The following is a 21,685-nucleotide window of genomic DNA, read 5'->3' as shown; positions in this document are numbered from 1 at the left end:
TCACACACATTTCCTACCACCCAGCATTCCCCCAGGTCTCCCAATAAAAATGGTGCCTTACTTGTGTGGGAGGTTCAAGTACTCGCGACAGGCAAAGGCCCAAAACGTAGTGTGGCAACTTTAAAATTGCCTATGTCGAAAACACCTGCTTTTGCAAGAAGGGTCACCTGGGTTTTTGGCCCCGTGCTCGGCGGCTATCTAGGGAAACCTACCAAACCCACACATTTCTGAAAAGTAGACACCCGTAGGCTTCCAAGGAGGTTTGGCTTGCGTGGATCCCCCAACGTTTCCTTTCCCAGAATCCCCTGCAAACCTCAATTTTAGCTGAAAAAATCAGTTTTTTCACAGATTTTTCTGTGGGAAAGCGTGGCATCACTGGGCTCACATATATTTCCTACCACCCAGCGTTCCCGCAGGTCTCCTGATAAAAATGGTTGTGTATGTAAATGTATAAGCATTTATATAGCGCACTACTTACCCGGAGGGTCCCAAGGCGCTTCGACCGCTGCGAAACCCTTCCTGGCTTCCCTGAGAGATGGTCCCTTAATGGGTATCTCCAGGGTGAGACCAGGCATCCCCGGCAGTCTGGTGGGGCCGTTAGTGAAGATGAGGCAAGCTAATGCCCAGAGTTGCCGAGTGTGAACGCTGATCAGAGTGGGCACCGAGGCGAGAGAATTATCGAGTCCGCTGACCCTGGTCCAGAAACCTGCCGCGCCGGGAATCGAACCCTGGTCCCGGGCCGTCCTCTGCTCCCGGGTCTGCCGCCTCTAACCAGTGAGCCACACTACTTCACACAAGTGGTTCCTCACTTGTGTGGGAGGCCCAAGTACCCGTGACAGGCAAGGGCCCAAAATGTAGTGTGGCGACTTCAAAATTGCTATGTATAAAACACCTGCTTTTGCAAGGGGGTCACTTGGGTTTTTGGCCCCGTGCTCGACGGCCATCTAGGGAAACCTACCAAACAGACATATTTCTGAAAAGTAGACACCCGGGGGCTTCAAAGGAGGTATGGCTTGCCCAGAATACCTTGCAAACCTCAATTTTAGCTGGAAGACATCACTTTTTTCACACATTTGTGTGCGGGAAAGCGTGGCATCACTGGGCTCACACAAATGGTATACACCCGTTACAACGCATCTTTTACTCCGCACTACCATTACAACGTGACTTTTACTCCGCATACCATTACAACGCATTGCGCTGGGGGGCGCTCTAGGATAGGGAATAAGTATAATTTACTATCCAACACCTTCCCTAGGGTCCACGGGGACTGGAGTTAGAATAGTAAATTATACTTACCACTATCCAGCACCCCAAAGCGCTATGCGTTGTAATGGTATGCGTTGTAAAAGTCGCGTTGTAACGGTATGCGGAGTAAAAGTATGCGGAGTAACATGGTACATCCACACAAATTTGCTACCACCTAGCATTCCCCCAGGGGCCAAAAACCCAAGTGACCCCCCTTGCAAAAGCAGGTGTTTTTGACATAGGCAATTTTGAAGTCGCCACACTACGTTTTGGGTCGTTGCCTGTCGCAGGTACTTGGGCCTCCCACACAAGTGAGGCACCATTTTTATCGGGAGACCTGGGGAGTCTTCAATTAATTATACTAATTTAAAATGAACTTTCTGTCCAAGGAGATATTGCTCCCAGGAGGAGTGAAATAATGAAACATGGTTGAAATGTTGAGACATCAGTATGAATACACCGCCTAGAACATCGCAGACGCAGGAATGATGTTTCCTTGTCATGGAAGACTGTGTTAAAACAATTTTTCGATTAGGAAATGGTATCTATTCAGTCACTGACTTTTTTGACATCATCGGCAATCATCATGCACTTGTGAAATATTATTTGCACAGTATTATGTCAGTGCATGTGGTGATTTAAGCTTGGAAGACTGTTTCAGTATAGAAAATTTGGATTCCAGTGTACCAGGGTGGGGAACATCAGTTTGAGTGCATAGTACACTAACTTTTGTGGCATTCTGGGTAATTGAGTTTTGTAAACTATGTGCTTCAGAAGGGGCTTATAAAGTAAGTTTAGGAATCTGGTGCTGAGTTTAGCACATACTGGCTGGCAAGCAATAATTCACCGGGAGTGAATTGGGTAATTAAGGCAAGGGGGCGCTTGATGTAGTTAAAGCTGTTTTCATGAACAAGAGGGGCGGGAGCCTTTTGCAGGTTTCCATCTTAAAAAGGATGGTAACAGTGAATAATTTGTGACGACATATACATTTCCTGTTTAATTCGGTTTCGTCCGGAGACAGATCAGCATGTCATGGTAAGCTCCTTTATATTGAAAAAGAATATTGTAAATTGTGGTGGGACTAAAGGGGCTTACGAACTTGCAAGTAAGAATGCTAGGACTCCAACAATGTGGGGTGGTTGGTTAGTAAGCGCATCTAAATACAGGCTCATGTTTCAAGAGCTGTTAGCACAATGGGTGACACAGCAGGCTACGGTAAATAGTAGCGTCTTTTGGGTCAAGCAGAGCAGTATAATACGAGTGTATTTAGTATGGTTCTGGTTACATACATATTATAAATGAATCGATGATGGTGAATTCTTTTGTATTAAAGAGGAAGGTTTTTTACCGAAATGCATTGGGTGACTTTTAAATAAAGTATGGCATGCAGAAACATCATTTACTCCTGCGTTTTGATGAACCATACTGATTTGAGTATGAGGAAAATGAGTATAATGAAATAAAGGAAATACATAGGATAAAAGTTGGATGAATATTGGCCAAAACAGTTGAATAAGTGGAGTGTCAACTATGAATTTAATTCATTGGACTCGTTAAAAGGCTGTGCAGCTGGTACGGGGATCAAAATGCGGTGCCCGAGTGTTTTCTCCAGATCTTTCAATAGAGCCACATCCTCCACAACTCCAAATCTAGGAACACTTACTTGTTCCACAACAACAAGGCTAGATATCACAGAGTGCTGAAACTGAAGAAATGTCAACTTGGACGCAGGAGAACACTCCTTGAACACAATAAAAGCATTAAAAGTTGCTAAGTTGAAAAAATGGATGGCCATCTTCTTATACCAAACATAAGCCTTCCGAATAGCAGTGTAAGCTTCCAACCTCTGATGTACTCTGTCAACACCACCCATGTGCTTATTGTTGTCCAGAATGCACACAGGTTTGTGCACATCAGCAACCTGACCCCAAACAAGCACAGGTGAAGTACTCTCATCATGGATGGTAGTCAGCATGTACACATCCCTCCTGTCAACAAATTTCACAGCTAATAGTTGTTCACTACGCTAGGAACTGCAATGACCTCTCTGAAGATGTTTGCAAACAAGCTCTTTCAGAAAACATTTGCGGTTAGAGCGGATTGTGCCACATGCAAAAGTGTCTACTTTAAACAATTCCTTAAACAATTGCACAGCAGTGTAGAAGTTATCAAGGTACAAATGGTTGCCTGTGTTGAACAGTCTTCTAGCAAGATCCCACACAATTTTCTCTGAAACTCCAAAAGTGGACGGACAACCAGGGGGGTCAATAGTGGAATCTCTACCAGTATACACACGAAAATTAAAAACATATCCTGTCTTACTCTCAGACAACATATACAGTTTAATTCCATAGCGTGCCCTCTTGCTAGGGATGTACTGCCTAAAAACCAAACGACCCTTGAACAAAACCAAAGACTCATCAATAGATATTTAATTCCCGGGAATGAAAATCTCTGAAAGTCGCTCAACAAAGTGATCAAGAACAGGCCGAATCTTAAAAAGACGGTCACAGTCAGGGTGACTACTGTCTTGGAGATGGGCTTTGCCTTTACACTGTGTTAAGTTAGCAGGAGCTTATTAGAAGTATAAACGCCATTTTTCCTTTCTGCTGCTTTTGCACACTGCACACAATATTATCAATGTTTAGAGTCTAGCAGAACATTTTGCTTCACACAAGAATAATATGTTTTATTATTGTATCAGCTTTGCTTAGTAAGCTATGTCTGAACAGTGAGTGCCGAGGCCTTCAAGGTTATTTAAACACAGTGGCTGTTGTTCGGTCTGATCAGCGCACGTCCTAGACATAACACATATGCAGCTGTGGCCACCTCTGATTTTGGCGCATTTAATAATGCACTGCGCAAAGCATGCACACACAATTGAAGAACATTTGCATGTAGAGAGCTGGTGTAGAAAATGATGTGATACCTTTCTGCTAGGACCAGAGGTATGGGGCCGTCCTTGTAAACCCAAAGAGACCTTCTATAGATATAATATAATATACTAGCAAGGGAGGGTAAGACTGAAGTGTAATTTAGCCTTCTTCCCTTTAGCATTTTAACATGCTTTCTCCCTTTGTATTCTATGGAATAGTAACTATGCTGAAAACATTGTTGCTTATAATATGTTTGCTTGTATTAGCTAAGATACTGCGCTTGAGAACAATGGCCTAGAAATAAATATTTCAAACTTGCACGTGTCTTCATTTACTCCTCGTTTTGGACTGACATGATAGTATAACGAAAGAGTGTTTGTGTGTTCCACGTTACCTGAGGTATTCTAAGTTCATGTTCTGGGTTGTCTAATCAATGAGAAACTGATTGCTAGTCTGGTAGGGGATTTTGGATACTAAGGTGAGTTTTGCACACCCTAATTCACTGAGGTTCCAAGTCTCTATGCACAGTTCTGTGTAGGAGCAGAATCCCTGCAACATGGCGCCCAACCGTTGGTGGTCTTATTACATGACGCTTGAGTAGTACTTCATTCAGTCCTTAACCCCTTCGCTATTGTTTTCGGATAACAGTAGTGTCGGACAAACCTACCTATAATAATATAAGTCTTTTCAAACGGTTTACTTTTGAATTGCTACCCAGTTGTGCTACATAGGTTCTTCATTGTACCACTTTCTTACTGTGTCGATATGGCTGGCGTTGACATACCGCAGCATAGTCGTATTGCAGTTCGCAATCATTTGCAAGCTTATAACGCCGGGTTAGAGAGCATGGCGGTTATCATATATGTGAGTGCGGAAGTGGCTTACCCTTTTGAGATTTTCTACTCGTGGGTGACCTTCCCTGCTGTGAACGCAAATACTGGTGTGTTTCACACATATACTCACAAAGCCGTGCCCGGCGAATATGTTCCGTATCGGACACAGGAAGTTCCAATTAATGCTTGGCAGGGCCGAGTTTGGTGTAATGGCGCCCTACCCCACTCTTTCACAATAAATAGGTTAGGTCCTTTGTCCATTCCAGTCACTACTTGGCCTGTTTTGGCTGGATTTACACTGCATCCTCAAGCAGGAGCGGTTCCCGTTGCAGATCTAAGGCGGCTACATACAGTCGCGATTAGTGTCATTAGGTCGTTAGTACAATACATTACCCGCAATCTCCCGGGCGGGGCACCGGGTGTTGCGGCGCTTCCAGCCGGACGGAGCGTAATGAAGCTTAGTCCTGTGATGGTCAACGCAGTGATGGGCAAGCTTCCCCAGGATAAGGATGATATGCCTTTCTGGCTTGCCGAGAAGTTGGACCCGCTGGAGGCAGTATTTCCTAACACAACCCCTGTTGAAAAACACAGGATTCTAACAATTAGTTTGCCTAAAGACTTGATACCGGAGGCTGGTGACTGTGAGTCCTGGGGTAAGATTTTTGCGGTGGTGTATACAACGTGCTTCGGGACTCCGTCAATGACTGTCCTAACCTCGGTCATTAAGCGTGTTCCGGATGAGCACGGACCTGAGGCAGCAGTTGAATAGGGTATGCAGCTATGCGACACTTTTGACGTAGTTTCTGATCTCGTACTTGCAAATGTCAAGGGAGATGCGGTGAGCTTTCAGGTGTCTAATGCTTTGCAGGATGTTTCCCATGTCGATAAACTCTGACAGTTACCGAGAATTATTACGGCGTCTCATAAAACCGTGGGCCGTAATAGTTTGGGTGTCAAGCCTTTCTCTTCTAAGGAGAAAAAGCAACCCCAAGGGCAAAAGTCAGAAACGGACGAACAGCCCAAGGCTAAAAAGCTAAATTGGGCGAAAAACAAAAAACAGGGTAAACAACAACAACAAAAACAGGGGTCACGTCCTGCATCTCCTGTGCCTGCACCTACAGAACGTGTTTATGACATGCGCGATCGCACGACGATAAAATCACCTGATCGTTTTCAGGCTTCTGAACAACACTCTCCTCGTTCTTTTCAGGACTCATCGGCCTCATCCACGAGTGATGGAGGAGGCGGCAGAGGTCGGGGTGGCCAGCAGGGACGCGACCAGCCCTGTCCCAAAGACGGTAAAGGCAAGCAGGACGAGTCAACATCGAAAAGACTCCAGTTTCAGAAGAAGAAAGTTGCTTCTTTAACAGCGAGATATGCCACAGATAGTGAGAACGCAGCTTCGGAATCAGACATGGCGCTGATGTTGTTGGACAGTGCGGTGGAGATTATCATTGTGCGAGAGTCCCTGCGTCCACTACTGAAGGTGACAGCGACTGACCGATATGTTGTTGTGGAGGCAGCTGATACCAGAGTAGCTCCCCCTGAAAGACTTTATGAAATAGTCCTTTTAATTGAAGGTGACATACAGTGTACCATAAAAGGGGTATTTTGGGAAAATCTTACAACTACCTATGACATTTTGTTAGCGGAGGCTGACTGGCCCCCACCTTTTGTTTTCGCAGCTTCGAGAGGGGAGGAGGTAATCCTCCCTAGTTTCTCGCACACAGTCTCGAAGGAGCATTCGCTGAATTTTGCAGAAGAGTCGGCTGAAGCCCTTGCGCCGGCTCTGTAATGTACGCACTGTGGTTGGGATACATTTTCCCCACACCACGAGATTCCCTTGCGATCTCTGCCACAGCTTCAACCTCAATATCCCATCCGATGTAAAGCTAAGGCTTCCGTAGCGGAAATCCTTGAACAATTTGAATATCAAGGTGTAATTGAAACTTGTGTGTCACTGATGAATAACCCACTTTTTACTGTGACCAAGCCAGACGGATCTTATCATTTGGAATTAGATTACCGGCATTTGAACTTGCATTGCCGTACCTGTGCAGTACAGAATACCCACGGCTCTGCTCTAGTGGAAGGTCTTGTGCGAAAACAGTTTAAAACCACTTTTGACATATCCAACGTTTTTTTCCCACAATTTGGATGGTCTAAGTTCCCAATGGACCAGTTTTACCTATGGCGGCAAACACCGCCAATTTAAGCGCTTGGATATGGGCTATAAATAGTCCAGGTGTGTTTGCTGCCCGTATAGTCTCTCTCTTGGAGAGAGTTGACCCAGATGCGTGTTCGTATGTGGATGACATCTATCTTACAGACGACGAAATTTGGGCGCATCTGTGTCGCGTTGACCACATAATTTGTAACTTTACAGACTTCGGTTACAAGTTCAACTTTGCAAAGTCTCACATTGCAGAGTATACAGTGTTGTTCCTGGGCTACGAGCTCAACAATGAAGGTCGAGGATTGGCTCCTCACTTCTTGGGGAAATGGGCACAGTTGCGTGCTCCTACAACTCTGAAAAAATTACAATCCTTGCTGGGATTTTTGAATTTTGAACGTACTTACATACCCGAATATGTCCAGCGTATCAAGCCTTTGTATGCTTTGATACAACCAAATTTTACCAAATCGTGCTGGCTGCCGAAACACTCAGCCATTTTGCAGTCTTTGCTGGGTGATCTTATTGAATCTAAATTCTTACTGACTCGTGATAACCACACCAACCTGGTGATAAGAATCAATCCTGGGGCGGTGGGTTTCACTTACCTTACTTTTAACGAAGGAGACACAGTACCTATTGCTTACAAGTCACACTTGTACACTTGGGGCAGAAATGTGTTTTTCCACTGTGGAAAAAGTTTTGATAGCAGTGCAAATGGCGATTCTCAAAGAACGTGCACTGTCTCAGGGAAAACGCATGTTGGTTGTTACCCCGTATCCTGCACTAGAGGCAGTAACGAAGGCCAGTGTACCAAATTCTAAAGCTTTGCACCCAAGGTGGATACAATGGGCATTATACCAAGTGTTAAGTCGTTGGGCTGGCGGAGGCTGACACACAGGATGCGAGTATCTTGAACACTGAAGTGGTATCCGACCATAATACATAAAGGAACCATCTTGATGCTACGCTATATCGCCGTTTATAAACGCTAATTTTGAAGAACTTCCCCTGCGGTGAACCTTCGCACGGTACCGTGTGTCATTGATGAACTCTATGAATATTCATTTATTTTAATTGCACATCCTGCATGAGTCCATTGCTGCAATACCTGAAAGATTGACCAAGTCTATATTACACTGCAGATACAGGCATTGAGTAAGATTGCCGGTGATAAAAAGTTCTGATCTCGCTGGACGAGAGTCATTTTTAAGAGATAGGAGGTACTTACCCCGAGAAGTTATGTCTATAAAATAGCCATTAGGAAATCTTCTGGGAAGACATTACAGTGTATTCCTGATGAAGGTGGTGTAATCATATTGATCCACCGAAACGCGTCACATGAGAGAAAGGAGGATTGTTTCATATATTTATTGACGTTTTCGCTGAATGAATTCTGCTTGTCTACACCTCCTTTTTTACAAATAGGTATCTATTGTTTCCTTACCTTTAATGTCTACTCCCTTGTTTTTAAATTTATTTTAATGGAAATATCTTTTTAATAGTGTATTATGTGATGAATAAACTGTCCAGTATTTTTCATAATTTTGTATGTATTTTCACTTTGCCTTAAGTACTGTTTTGTGTTAAATGTTTATTCTTGTTGTTGTGTTTTTGAAAATATCTGTTTCAATAATAAGGTGTCCCAAAGGGAATATTTGCTTGACTAAAAAGTTCTCTGTGGTACTCCATCCCTTTGGGTTGTGGGGTCCCTCTCTCTTTTATTAGAGTTGCCCACCTCAATAGCCTGCAGAGTGCCCCTAATATTCTCCCTAGAACGTCTCTGGGTGAGCGGACCCCATACGAAATGTTCTATGGTGTCAAAATGTTCGTCCTGGACGTTGACAGTCTAAACAAGGTGGCGGTTGCTGCCCCCTTTGACGTAGATGAACATTGTCATGTTTTACAGAATATATAAGAGACGAGAGACAGTCTTGCAAAGGAACACTTGCCCTCCACATCTGATGATGCGTTGCAGATCTCGGTAGTTGGCTGGCTACCCCAAGTTGGAGAACTGGTTCCTGAGAAGATCGAAACAAGAAAGAATTTGGTCCCTCATATCGAGCTCCGGTTCCAGTGCTTGGCGTAAAGGGCACAAGAACAGCCATTTTACCACAACTTCCAGGTCGTAAAGAACAGAGGTACATCTCCATTGACAATGTCAAACTACACAGAGTGGCCTATTCTTCTTAGTATGACTCCGGCAGTCTCATGTCCATCAATTTTGAGACATTCTGTTTTGGCCCCTGCTTCTGATCCCAGGAATGATGTTGCCCTCAAGATGCCTGCAGTTTCAAGTCCTTAAATGGGTTCATTGCCTGGTGCTTACCTTGATGAAACTGACTACACATACCCAACAGACTTATCGATGCCTGATTTGCAAACTCACTTGGCTACAGAATCCCGATTTTCATTTGACACTGTTTCCCACACATCTAAGACCCCTTCGAAACATTTCTGTTTTGGCAACACTGTTTAAAAAACATTTTTTGATTCCTCCTTGGACCTACATTTGGTTGGTGCTTTTTTCGATTTACCTATTCATGTATATTGGCTTTGTGGTATATTTTTTTCGACTTGTCAAAGGACACTATGTCGAGGAGAGAACTTGCATTCACCATATCAATGGAACATTGGCTCCCCACTCCTCGTCACACAGATTGAAGAGGGAATTGGCTTTTGTTAATATCACTGCTTGGCCTGTCCTAGATGGGATTGTATGGGATGCTGTTCGATTTCAAATCCATTGGGCCACTGAAGTTATAAATGTCCCTAATGTGCTTAGAGTTTCTATGGGGGATGTGATTAAACAAAATATACGTTCTGATGATTGGGATGTTCAGGCCGTAGAAGCTTTATTTTCTGATTTGAAATATTATACTGCCTTTGATGCTGAAGATTTGCATTTAGAGTCTGCTAATTATGGTGATTTATATTGCTACCAACATTTTGGCAATCACTACCTCCATAAAGCTAATACCAGGAGGAACACTGTCAATTATACAAATGGGAACATTGTCCGGCTCCTATACAAGGCAGTTCTGCTTCCTTCTTTAAAAGGTTCACTTATTTTACCGATTTTAATCAGTCAAATTCCAATCCCTTTTATTTTAAAATGACTGAAAAGCCCACATCCAAAGTTAGACTTACCAATACTAAATTATTGTATTTGAAGTCCTTTCTAGACCAGTTAGCTTTTGGGGGCTATGAGTTTGTGGAAGGATACCATTGATCTTAAATCAGTTTTGGGTTCTAAGAGCTGGCAAGTGCAAGGCACTGAGGCTTTACACCGTGCATGCCTCATCCCAAACCATATGTTGTACTTGAATTCTACAATTTCACAGACAACTTGCTTTGGATTGGCTACAACTAAAATAATAAATGCTCCTTCTTTTCCTGAAGTAGAAGAATATTCTGGTTAGAATAATGTCACAAAATTTTCATTCAAAGAGTTACTCTGTTGCTAAAGTCTTCCTTTAACATATCCAGTTTGGATCCCGAGGGTTTGCTGCTCTGGCACAGAAGTGCAGACTCTTGCCAGCATTGTTTTCTGAGTTTGCCTCATGGCTTTACACAGGTCAGGGTGGATCCCCGTTTTGAAAGTGGCCATTGGAGAAGTGTTAGAGCGGCAGACCCTGATGCAGAGGTCTGGCCCGGACCAGGGTTCAATTCCCACCTCGGCGGGTCTTGGGCTCAATTTCCCCGGACCTGATAATTCTCGCTTCGGTGCCTATTCTAATCTTGGGTCCCACTCTGCAACTCTGGGCAATAGCTTGCTTAATCTCCACAATGGTCCCAACAGCGCTAGGATGCCTGGCTTCACCTTGGGGGTGCCCAGGAGTGGGCACTTCAAAGGGAAAGGCCAGGAAGGATTCCACAGCGGTATGTACACAGCGCCTTGAGACCCCTTCGGGGGTTATTCGTGTGCCATATAAAAGCACTACATTTACATTCTGTGACTACCTATTCTGTAGGCAAATTATGTCAAAATTGGCTCAAACAGTCCACCTTGGCGTCAGTTAAGCTACATTTATCTAAACGGACTGACGATGTTGATCTGAATGATTTCATAAAAGGCCCGGCTAACGGCAGATACAAAAGATGGATATATCCTATTTACAACAAAGTCTGGAAAATGTCCCAGATTGAGGAGGCTACCCACATTAGAGCTATAGATCAGGCTAATTTAGAGAAAGTGCTAGCAGTTGTAGATAACAGCATAAACACGCTCTCCTCCCGCATTTACACGTTAGACAATATTGTATCATCTGTTGTTGATATTTTACAGGATGAAGTGTCTGTTTTGTACCATGGTCTAAAATCAATTGCGTTCCATTATGCAGTTTGCATGGACCTTGCAGACCTTAAAAGCTGGAAAAGTTACCTGGCAGTGCATGAACACCTCATCATTGTTTGCTCCATTTAATTTGACTGACAAGCAACGTTTACTGTCAATGAAAGATGCTTCTTTTTTCTATGTTACACATTGAGAGGTTGGAACCTTTACCGTTTTCAGTGGATGAAGCCAACTCAGCAACGTGGCTTATCCACAGGTTAATAACTCTCCCGTTTCCTTTGTTCAAGTTCGAGGCATGTATGAAGTACTTTGCCATTGGAAGATATGAGCCTCTTGGCAGTACTTATCTCCATGAAGCTTGGTTGCTTCCATTTACATATAAATGCCTTAGGGAGGGAAAGAAAGTTTATTTGAATGGTGAAGAATGCACTGAGACACCAAATCACTCATTGATGTGTAGACATATCCAATTTCATGGCTCTTGTAATCAGAATGAGCCGAATTTAGCCTGTATTTTGAAAGGTACCCCAGTGCCTGCTATCGTACCCACATTCACATTACTGGCAAACAGGAGTTATTTACTTTTAAATAATGAGAACTGTTGTGGGTTAGCAGCGGGAATTGCTTAGGTGGTTACCAACAGTGAACGTGTGGTGTGCCGTAAAAATGTAATGGATCCTCCTCCGCATGGGTAGCTATTTGGCCCAAGATTCGGACCTTGAGAGCAGAGTTCAACAAGATGAGTCGCATAAGAGCTCTATTGTCCCAGAAAGAAGTGAGACATTCGTCCTTGGCGTGGCAAACACCCGCACAGAAGTGCATGCTTTATTGAACACTGATTTGCTTTTGCATTTCGGTGCATGTTAATGCCTCCTCCATCACAGGGCTGGCACACTTTTTTAAAGTTATAAGCAGTGGCCTTGTGACTTTTTTTCAAACTATATTTGGTGCGTTCCCAGCATTTTTTCATTCTATTTTTTCTGTCCTGTTTGGTAGTTTTCTTTTACTGCTGGCTCTGGCTGCAGGCGTGCTTTTTCTGTTTTGTTCATTTCAAAATGGATGCACATCCTGTGTTACAAGAAGAGCTGTCATGGCTGGGGCTGCTTCACAACCGAATGCTTGTGTACTATGGAGCGCTGCCTCTTGCTACATTGAGTGCAGCTTATGGATTATCGTTTCGATTTTCCTATTTTACATGCGTCCAGCCTGTCTTTCATTGCCTGAGTTACGATTTCGACTGGGCCCTGTATTCGTGTCTCTGCAATACAGTGTCTCTCTTGCTTTGTTCTGGCGGAGGTATTATGGCCTTTGCAGCGATGCATGGAGGTCTGGGTCATTGGAATGTGTTTGCAGCGCGCAAGATTTCTTGGCACACAGCTTCATTGAAAATCCACCGAATTGTCCTCTGATGGTGTTAGTGGCTCCGGTAATTGAGGAACATGTATGTTCTTTCCCTTTGTTAAATTGGATGGCTGAATTATTTTCAGATGAGAACATTGACTTCCTGTTGGAGGATGTTGCTGTATATTTTGCATATTCATTATCAGAATGAGATGTGTCTTCGTCTCTCTCTTCCATGACCGACGTCACTTATTGGACATCGGATATTTTTGACTTTTTTGTCAATTTTTTTTCTGCCCAGACCTATTGACTTCACTATGTCCAATGGCTACGTTTTTTTTTTTAAGTTGAAGTATTATCAGACTATAAGGTTTTTCTTCAAAAAATGTTTCCTCCTTGTGCAAATTTGAGACTTGTTCTGACTATTGTTCTTGAACTCTGCATTACAAAATTTGCCCCTTCTCTTCTCTTATCTTATCCATGCTTGGATCAAGGGAGGGTGTCATGGAGATGGGCTTTGCCTTTACACTGTGTTAAGTTAGCATGAGCTTATTAGAAGTTCTCATTATTTAAAAGGAAATAACTCCAGTGGCTGTTGTTCGGTCTGATCAGTGCACGTCCTAGACATAACACATATGCAGCTGTGGCCACCTCTGATTTTGGCGCGTTTAATAATGCACTGCGCAAAGCATGCACACACACTTGAAGAACATTCACATGCAGAGAGCTGGTGTAGAAAATTATGTGATACCTTTATACTAGGACCAGAGGTATGGGGCCATCCTTGTAAACCGAAAGAGACCTTCTATAGATATAATATTATATACTAGCAAGGGAGGGTAAGACTGAAGTGTAATTTAGCCTTCTTCCCTTTAGCATTTTAACATGCTTTCTCCCTTTGTATTCTATGGAATAGTAACTATGCTGATAACCTTGTTGCTTATAATATGTTTGCTTGTATTAGCTAAGATACTTCGCTTGAGAACACAGCACTAGAAATAAATATTTCAAACTTGCACGTGTCTTCATTTACTCCTCATTTTTGACTGGCATGATAGTATAACAAAAGAGTGTTTGTGTGTTCCACGTTACCAGTTCATGTTCTGAGTTGTCTAATCATTGGGGGTATGGAAGAACCAATGAAACACTGATTGCCAGTATGGTAGGGGATTTTCGATACTAAGGTGAGTTTTGGCACACCCTAACTCACTGAGATTCCAAGTCTCTATGCACAGTTCTGTGTAGAAGCAGATTCTCTGGGACACTACGTGGCAACGCCAAAGAATTATCCACAAAATGCAACATGCGTAGCAAAAGTAAATACTGATCACGAGTCATAACAGCTGCAAATATGGCTGTTGCCACCAAGGGACTGGAAGACCAATATGGAGCCAGGTTTGTCTTCCTTACCAAACCCATCAATAAAGTGAAACCCAAAAACTTCTTTAGCTCTTCCAGATTTGTGGGAGTCCGCCGAGTAGCTCTAGAGTGGGGCCTAAGTTTGTCACTGTTGTCCCTCAAAAACTGTTCAGCATACAAATTAGTCTGCTCAACAATCTCACCCCAAAACACATCATCAATGAATAACTGAAAATACTGTATAGGCAAAAAGAATTCACAAGCCACTCTACACCCTGCATCACCGCTAAAGGCAGGCAACACCGGCTGCACCATGTTAGGATCAACTCAGAGTCCAGCACTTCCAGTAAGAAGATCATCAGCCTCAGGCTGCAAACCAGATGCCATCTTGCACCATCGGCACAGCAGTATCCTCCTCTAAAATAGACCCTTCATCTGCACTGAGAGTACCTTCATCATCCGATGATTCCATGTGGAGAGAAATCTTACTGCCAGAATCTTCCCCTCCCTCCTCTCCCTCAGACGCACTGTCAGTGTCATACTCCGGCTCAGAGGAAGATTCAAGAAGCATACCAACCACCTGCTGAGCAGTCATTCTACGGCTAGCCATAATGATTACTAATAAAGGTAACTTGTCACACAAGTCAACAACCACAAACACTATGTAAAATAAGCAATGACCAAAAATCTCCTTTTTCAAAAATACCTACCTATACACTGCAAAACAATACCACTGACTTGCAAGAAGCAGTTACACTACAAACTCTGCACAGACACAGTATGGATCAACAATAACCCACTAAAAAAAAGAGAAAAAAAATTACATTAGACAATGCAAAACACATCACACAGACTTTCTTGCTCAAAGCACTAACTAAATATGCTGCCACTATGAGACCACTTACAAAAACATTAATTCATACATTACAATATTACTCATTTGGAGCAAATACAATCCAAATATTTTACTTACCCAAAAGCTGCAAGTATGCAAAACTGCACAACAACCACAGTCAAAACCAGAAACAGGAATCAAAAGCTTTCCACTAGAATAAAAATGAGAAAAAAATTACAATAACATATGCAAACAATGCACCAAGCCACCATCCAAGCTAAGGGGTAGGTGGTATAAATTAAATATTCACCCTCGTAAAAGGGGAGCAACCCTTGCCCTTGAGGCCACCCCCCAAAACAAAAATTAACAAAAAACTCTGGTGTCTAATGGCTTCTGTACCCCTTGGGAGCAGATGGGCCTAAACTCTTACTGCTACTCTGCCACCTAAAGAGGGCAAAAATGGTCACAGTCATCCTCCCATAAAGATGAGTAACCCATGTCCAAAGGCAGCACCCCACCAAACTGCCCCTCAGGGTGATATCTAAAGGGATGATGGACGGATCGCTTCAGCAAATCTAACTCTCACCTCCATCAACTAATCTGGGTTTAATCCATCATCATTCTTTAGCTCTCTCCACCACCCGAGTTCTAAACATTTAAATCAGCCCCCCCCCCCCCGGGGGGAGAAATACAGAAAAATTATAGGCCACCAAAAGGGGAGCAACTCCCAAAACTACATTTGATAAACTGGGCTCCTTAAAATGGCCCCCATGGAAGTGACCCTTGCCCAAGGGGTCACTCCCCAGCACATTGGCCCAATTAAAAAAAGTAAATAGTTCTGCAGCCCCAGAGGGGCAGACAAAGCGAATTAAAATGCCCCCAAAACTACATATTAAAAACAGGCTACCTAAAATGGCCTCCATGGGAGTGACCCATGCCCAAGGGGCCACTCGCCTGCACAATTGCAACATTTATAAAAAAATATTGCCCCCAAAAGGGGAGCGACCCTTGCCTAAGGGGTTGCTCCCCAAGACTAAATATTTAGGCAAATACATGCCTAAAATGGCCTCCATGGGAGTGACCCTTGCTCAAGGGGCCACTCCCCCCAAAAAATGCCCAATTTTTGTTGACAAATATACTTTTTTTTTTAAACTTTTCTGCCCCCTCCCGGGTGGCAAACATCGATACAATTAATGCACCCATAAAGGGGAACGACCTTTGCCCAAGGGGCCACTCCCCAAACCAACAAACTTTGCCCAACTTAAAAAAAAAAAAATCCAAGTCGTCTAGTGGGCCTTCCTGCTGCATGATCGCACGATCGTGCAGCAGGAACGCTCTAAAGAGGCATTGAGGGAAATGCTTTCCTTTCCCCTGATGCTTCTTTAGTTTAAATCCCCCCTCCCCAGCCTCAAAACTTACCTCTTTCTCCTCTGACACGCAGGTAGCAAATGGCTTCCCTGCGCGTCAGAGGAGAAAGGGAACCTCCAATGACGTCAGCACACCTCGCGCGCTGACATCATTGATGACGCGGACGGGGGAGGCAGGGGAAGGTCTTCCCCTGCCTTCCCCGTAAAAATGATCTAGATCCGGCACCACGGGGGAGCAGCAGCGCACCCCCGTGGGTGGGGCACATGACGAGCTCAGCTCGTCATCAGCACCCGAGAGCTGTATGCCATGCTGAGCTGAGCTTGTCATGAGCATACAAGGGGTTAATAATGTTATGTATTTTAGTGTGTTTTATGAGAATTGTTTGTTATTTTATGATATGTTCTAAAATTTTACTAATTATTCATTTGTTTTACGTTTACTTTTGTGTTTTTAGTTGCATAGCAGGTTTTGGGTGTATAGGGCAATAGGGTGGGAAATAATTTAATGATATATATTTAAATCATTATTTATAGTAGTTAATAAAAAGGAATTACAATGAAATTTGCGTTTTTAGTTCTGTAGCGGGTGGTAGGTTTATAGGGGAATAGGGTGGGAAGTAATTTAATTATATAAAATTAATTGAATAATTATTTTGTATAATTGTGAATTTCATGAGTTAAATGTGTTAATTGAATAATTAATAATTGATAATTAGATGCTAATTAATTTCAATTAATCAATTAATATTTAATTATATTAATTGTTAATATTAATTTTAGGTGTGTGTTGTGGTGTTTATAGGTGTAAATGGTGTGAAGGGTGGTAAGTAATTAATTTTTTTATTTAATAATTATTAAATATTTTAAAACTAATTTAAATTAATAAATGAGTAATTATTAACTGTAATTGTGTAAATAATGTTAGGTGTTTGTTGTGGATATTATAGTGTTAATTAATGTGTAATTAATGATTTTTTTATTATCTTTGTTAACAATATATTTAAATTTATATAATAATTATCGTGATATTAGAAATTAAATTTAAATAAAATGTTGATGTTTTTGTTTTTTATTGTTGTGGAATTCATCACTTTCCCTACTGTTGCACTCACTGGAGTGGGCATAGTAATTTTTACCCCTTCTCTATCCAGCACTTTCCCTACTGTTGCCCTCACTGGAATGGGAATAGTAATTTTTACCCCTCCGCTATCCATCGCTTTTCCTACTGTTGTATTCATTGGAGTGGGAATAGTAATTTTTACCCCTCCACTATCCAGCGATTTCCCTACTGTTACACTCACTGTAGTAGGAATAGTAATGTTTACCCCTCCACTATCCAACGCTTTCCCTACTGTTGCACTCACTGGAATGGTAATAGTAATTTTTACCCCTCCGCTATCCAATGCTTTCTCTACTGTTGCACTCAACTGGAGTGGGAATAGTTATTTTTATCCCTCCACTATCCAGTGCTTTCCCTACTGTTGCGCTTACTGGAGTGGGAATAGTTATTTTTACTCCCTCGCTATCCAACGTTTTCGCTACTATTTTGTTTATTCTGTTATTAAATGTATGTTTATTTTTATTAAAGGTTTAATGTGTTAATTAAATATAGAATATTTTATTTTAATTTGAATTATTTATATATGCGTATATTTTTTTTTTTATAATTTAAAAAGCTTATATATTAAATACAGATAATAGTAAATATATGTATATGAACACTTTTTTGTGTTTATATTTATTGAATTACGTTTATTTGTTATAATTAGTTCAAATAGATATTCAATTAATGCATGTGTAAATAATGATTTTTATTATCTTTGTTAATAATATTATATTTACATTTATATAATAATTATGTTAATATTAGAAAATAAATGTAATAAAAATGTTAATGTTTTTGTTTTTATTGTTATGAGATCCAGCACTTTCCCTAATGTTGCACTCACTAGAGTGGGAATAGTAATTTTTACCCCTCCACTATCCAGCACGTTCACTACTGTTTCACTCACTGGAGTGTGAACAATAATTTTTACCCGTCCGCTATCCAACGCTTTCCCTACTGTTTCCCTACTGTTGCACTCACTGTAGTGGGAATATACATTTTTACCCCTCCACTATACAACGCTTTCCCTACTGTTGCCCTCACTGGAGTGGAAATAGTATTTTTTACCCATCCGCTATCCAGCGCTTTCTCTACTGTTGCACTCACTGGAGTGGGAATAGTAATTTATACTCCTCTGCTATCCGCCGCTTTCCCTACTGTTGCATTGACTGGAGTGGGAATAGTAATTTGTACCCCTCCGCTATCCAGTGCTTTTCCTACTATGGCACTTACTGGAGTGGGAATTGTCATTTTTACCCTCTAGTTATCCAACGTTTTCACTACTATTGTGGTTATTTTGTTATTAAATGTATGTTTTATTCTTTTTTTAATAGTTTAATGTGTTAAATAAATATAGAATATTTTATGTTATTTTAAATTAAATATATATGCGTATATTTTATTTTTATATACTTTAAATAGCTTAATAATTAAATACAGTTAATAGTTAATAACATGTATTTAAGTAAATATATGTATATAAAAACTTTTTTGTGTTTATTTGTTATAATTAATTCAAATATATATTAAAATTTAATTAAGTTTGTTAATAATATTAATATTATTTAATTAATTTTATTTGAGTTATGTAATTTTTCATCTATATTTTTAACATCGATATTTTAACATGGATCCCGCTGTGGGATCCTTCATTCTGGTGGAGGTAGTTGTCTTGTGGTGTTCAATTGTTGAAACTCAGGAGAGATAACTTTCATTAATATGTTGTCCTATTTTCTGTTTTCTTTTATATATGTCGTCTACACATGATCCCTCTCGCTTGTGGAAATCCGCTTCTCCTAAATAGGAGCATTGAGAGGGCCGACTCAGGTGATATCCTGGTATATATATAATTTCTATTATGCACGCACGCACTTTTTAAGCAGTAGCAAAATACATTGTTGGTCCTGAAGAAGCAGGAGATACCGTTAGTATCTGTCAACTGCAGAAACATGTCGACTTTTCCATACACGCAGTAGATATTTGTTTAAAACTACTGTCATTTTGCACTTCACGTTTTTAATCTTGGAAGTGGACTGCTTTTCATTAAAGTCATTTGTGCACCCACTATCCATTTTTAACTATATCACTTTCTCTCACTGTTTTTGTGCACTGCTTTTCGGTTACCACTATCCAAGTATACTGTATGTACGTTGTGGACATACCACTTTGTGAAACTGGCCCAAATGATGACAAGAAGGGCGGTTCAGAGTGTGTAACTGATGGGAATCTATATCACACAGTGATGAGTCCAGATGTATCTTGTAGCAGATTAGACATATTTTGAACACAGAGACCTGAGTTTCTTTAGACCCACGGTTATTATTGAAATATATAGTGTTCCTACCGCCACCATCATAGTACAGCGGCCGAACCAGCGGGGAGCAGGTACATCAGAGGCAGCACATGAGAGGGGCACAGACCATCAACAGTCCATGGCACAGAGCAGGTACATCTGAGGCAGCACATGAGAGGGGTTAAGTGCATCAACAGTCCATGGCACAGAGCAGGTACATCAGAGGCAGCACATGAGAGGGGTTAAGTGCGTCAACAGTCCATGGCACAGAGCAGGCACATCTGAGGCAGCACATGAGAGGGGTTAAGTGCATTAACATTCCATGGCACAGAGCAGGTACATCAGAGGCAGCACATGATAGGGGCACAGAGCATCAACAGTCCATGGCAAGGTACAGAGCAGGTACATCTGAGGCAGCACATGAGAGGGCACAATGCAGTATCATAACAGCAACAGGGCAGTGTTCCTAACAGAGCAGGTACATCAGAGGCAGCACATGAGAGGGCACAATGCAGTATTATAACAGCAACAGAGCAGTGTTCATATCAGAACAGGTACATCAGAGGCAGCACATGAGAGGGCACAATGCAGTAACATAACAGCAACAGGGCAGTGTTCATAACAGAACAGGTACTTCAGAGGCAGCACATGAGAGGGCACAATGCAGTATCATAACAGCAACAGATGTAGTGACTGGCACATGAGCCATAGACCCAGACACACTGCCAGCACCAGATACAGGAATGTGAGACACAGCCACAGCTCTAGTGACTAACACATGAGCCGTAGACCCACATACAGGAGTGTGAGACACAGCCACAGCTCTAGTGACTGACACATGAGCCATAGACCCAGACACACTGCCAGGACAAGTCCCTGTACAGTGACCAACAAATACCATGCCAGCATCTGATACAAGAGAGTGGCGGACACACACATTGGCAGTACCTGAAAGAGGAGAGGGCACAACTGACACAGTGCTACTACATGAGGCATGACAGCGAACAACAGACACAGTGCCACTATCTGACACATGAGAGTGAACTGCAGCTGACCCACTAGGACCACTGAAATGATGAGCCACAGGGCTGTATGGTCCAGGAGGCAGGGTGGCTCTGGGAGCTGGGGGCAGCTGTACTGGAGCGACATTGGGGTGGGCTGGTGTCACTGGTGTGTGTCTCCGTTTCTTTGGCATATGGAAGGGCACACTGGACATGACTGGACTGGTAAGTGGTGTGGCCTCATCAGAAACATCAGCCATCAAAGGTGGATCATGTGCTGGTGTGGGTCTGCTCTCTGGGGACGTGCTGGACCCTGCTTGACGTTTGCTGTGGCCCTGCCTTCTGCCCTCTGCATCATGTGTAATGGGGGATGCAACAATAGTGTACTCCTTCCTCTGCTTCAGTGCGGTGTGGATGGAAGTAGAGGTATGGGGGGACTCCACCGCTGACACATGTGTTTTACGTTCCTTCACCAACATCAGACTCAGGGCACGCAGGGGTGATGTATGCCTGTCCTTGGTGGAGCTCGTGTCCATCGGAGAACCCTTGGCCCTGGGAGGTGCCTTGGCCGTAGGAGGTGTCCTGTCTCTGGAATGTGCCTGATCCGTGGGCGGTGCCCTGTCCCTGGGAGTTGGCTTGTCCTTTGTAGTGTCCATGTCCATTGTAGTGTCCCTTTCCTTTGTAGTGTCCTTGTCCTTGGGAGTGTCCCTGGCCTTGGGAGGTGCCCTTTCCTTTGCAGTGTCCTTGTCCTTGGGAGTATCCCTGGCCTTGAGAGGTGCCCTTTCCTTTGCAGTGTCCTTGTCCTTGGGAGTGTCCCTGGCCTTGGGAGGTGCCCTTTCCTTTGCAGTTTCCTTGTCCTTAGGAGAGTTCCTGGCCTTGGGAGGTGCCCTTTCCTTTGCAGTGTCCTTGTCCTTGGGAGTGTCCCTGGCCTTGGGAGGTGCACTTTCCTTTGCAGTG

This window comes from Lissotriton vulgaris, chromosome 6 (genome assembly GCF_964263255.1).
Source record: "Lissotriton vulgaris chromosome 6, aLisVul1.2, whole genome shotgun sequence".
In the NCBI taxonomy this organism is placed as follows: Eukaryota; Metazoa; Chordata; class Amphibia; order Caudata; family Salamandridae; genus Lissotriton; species Lissotriton vulgaris.
This window is presented reverse-complemented; position numbering follows the sequence as displayed.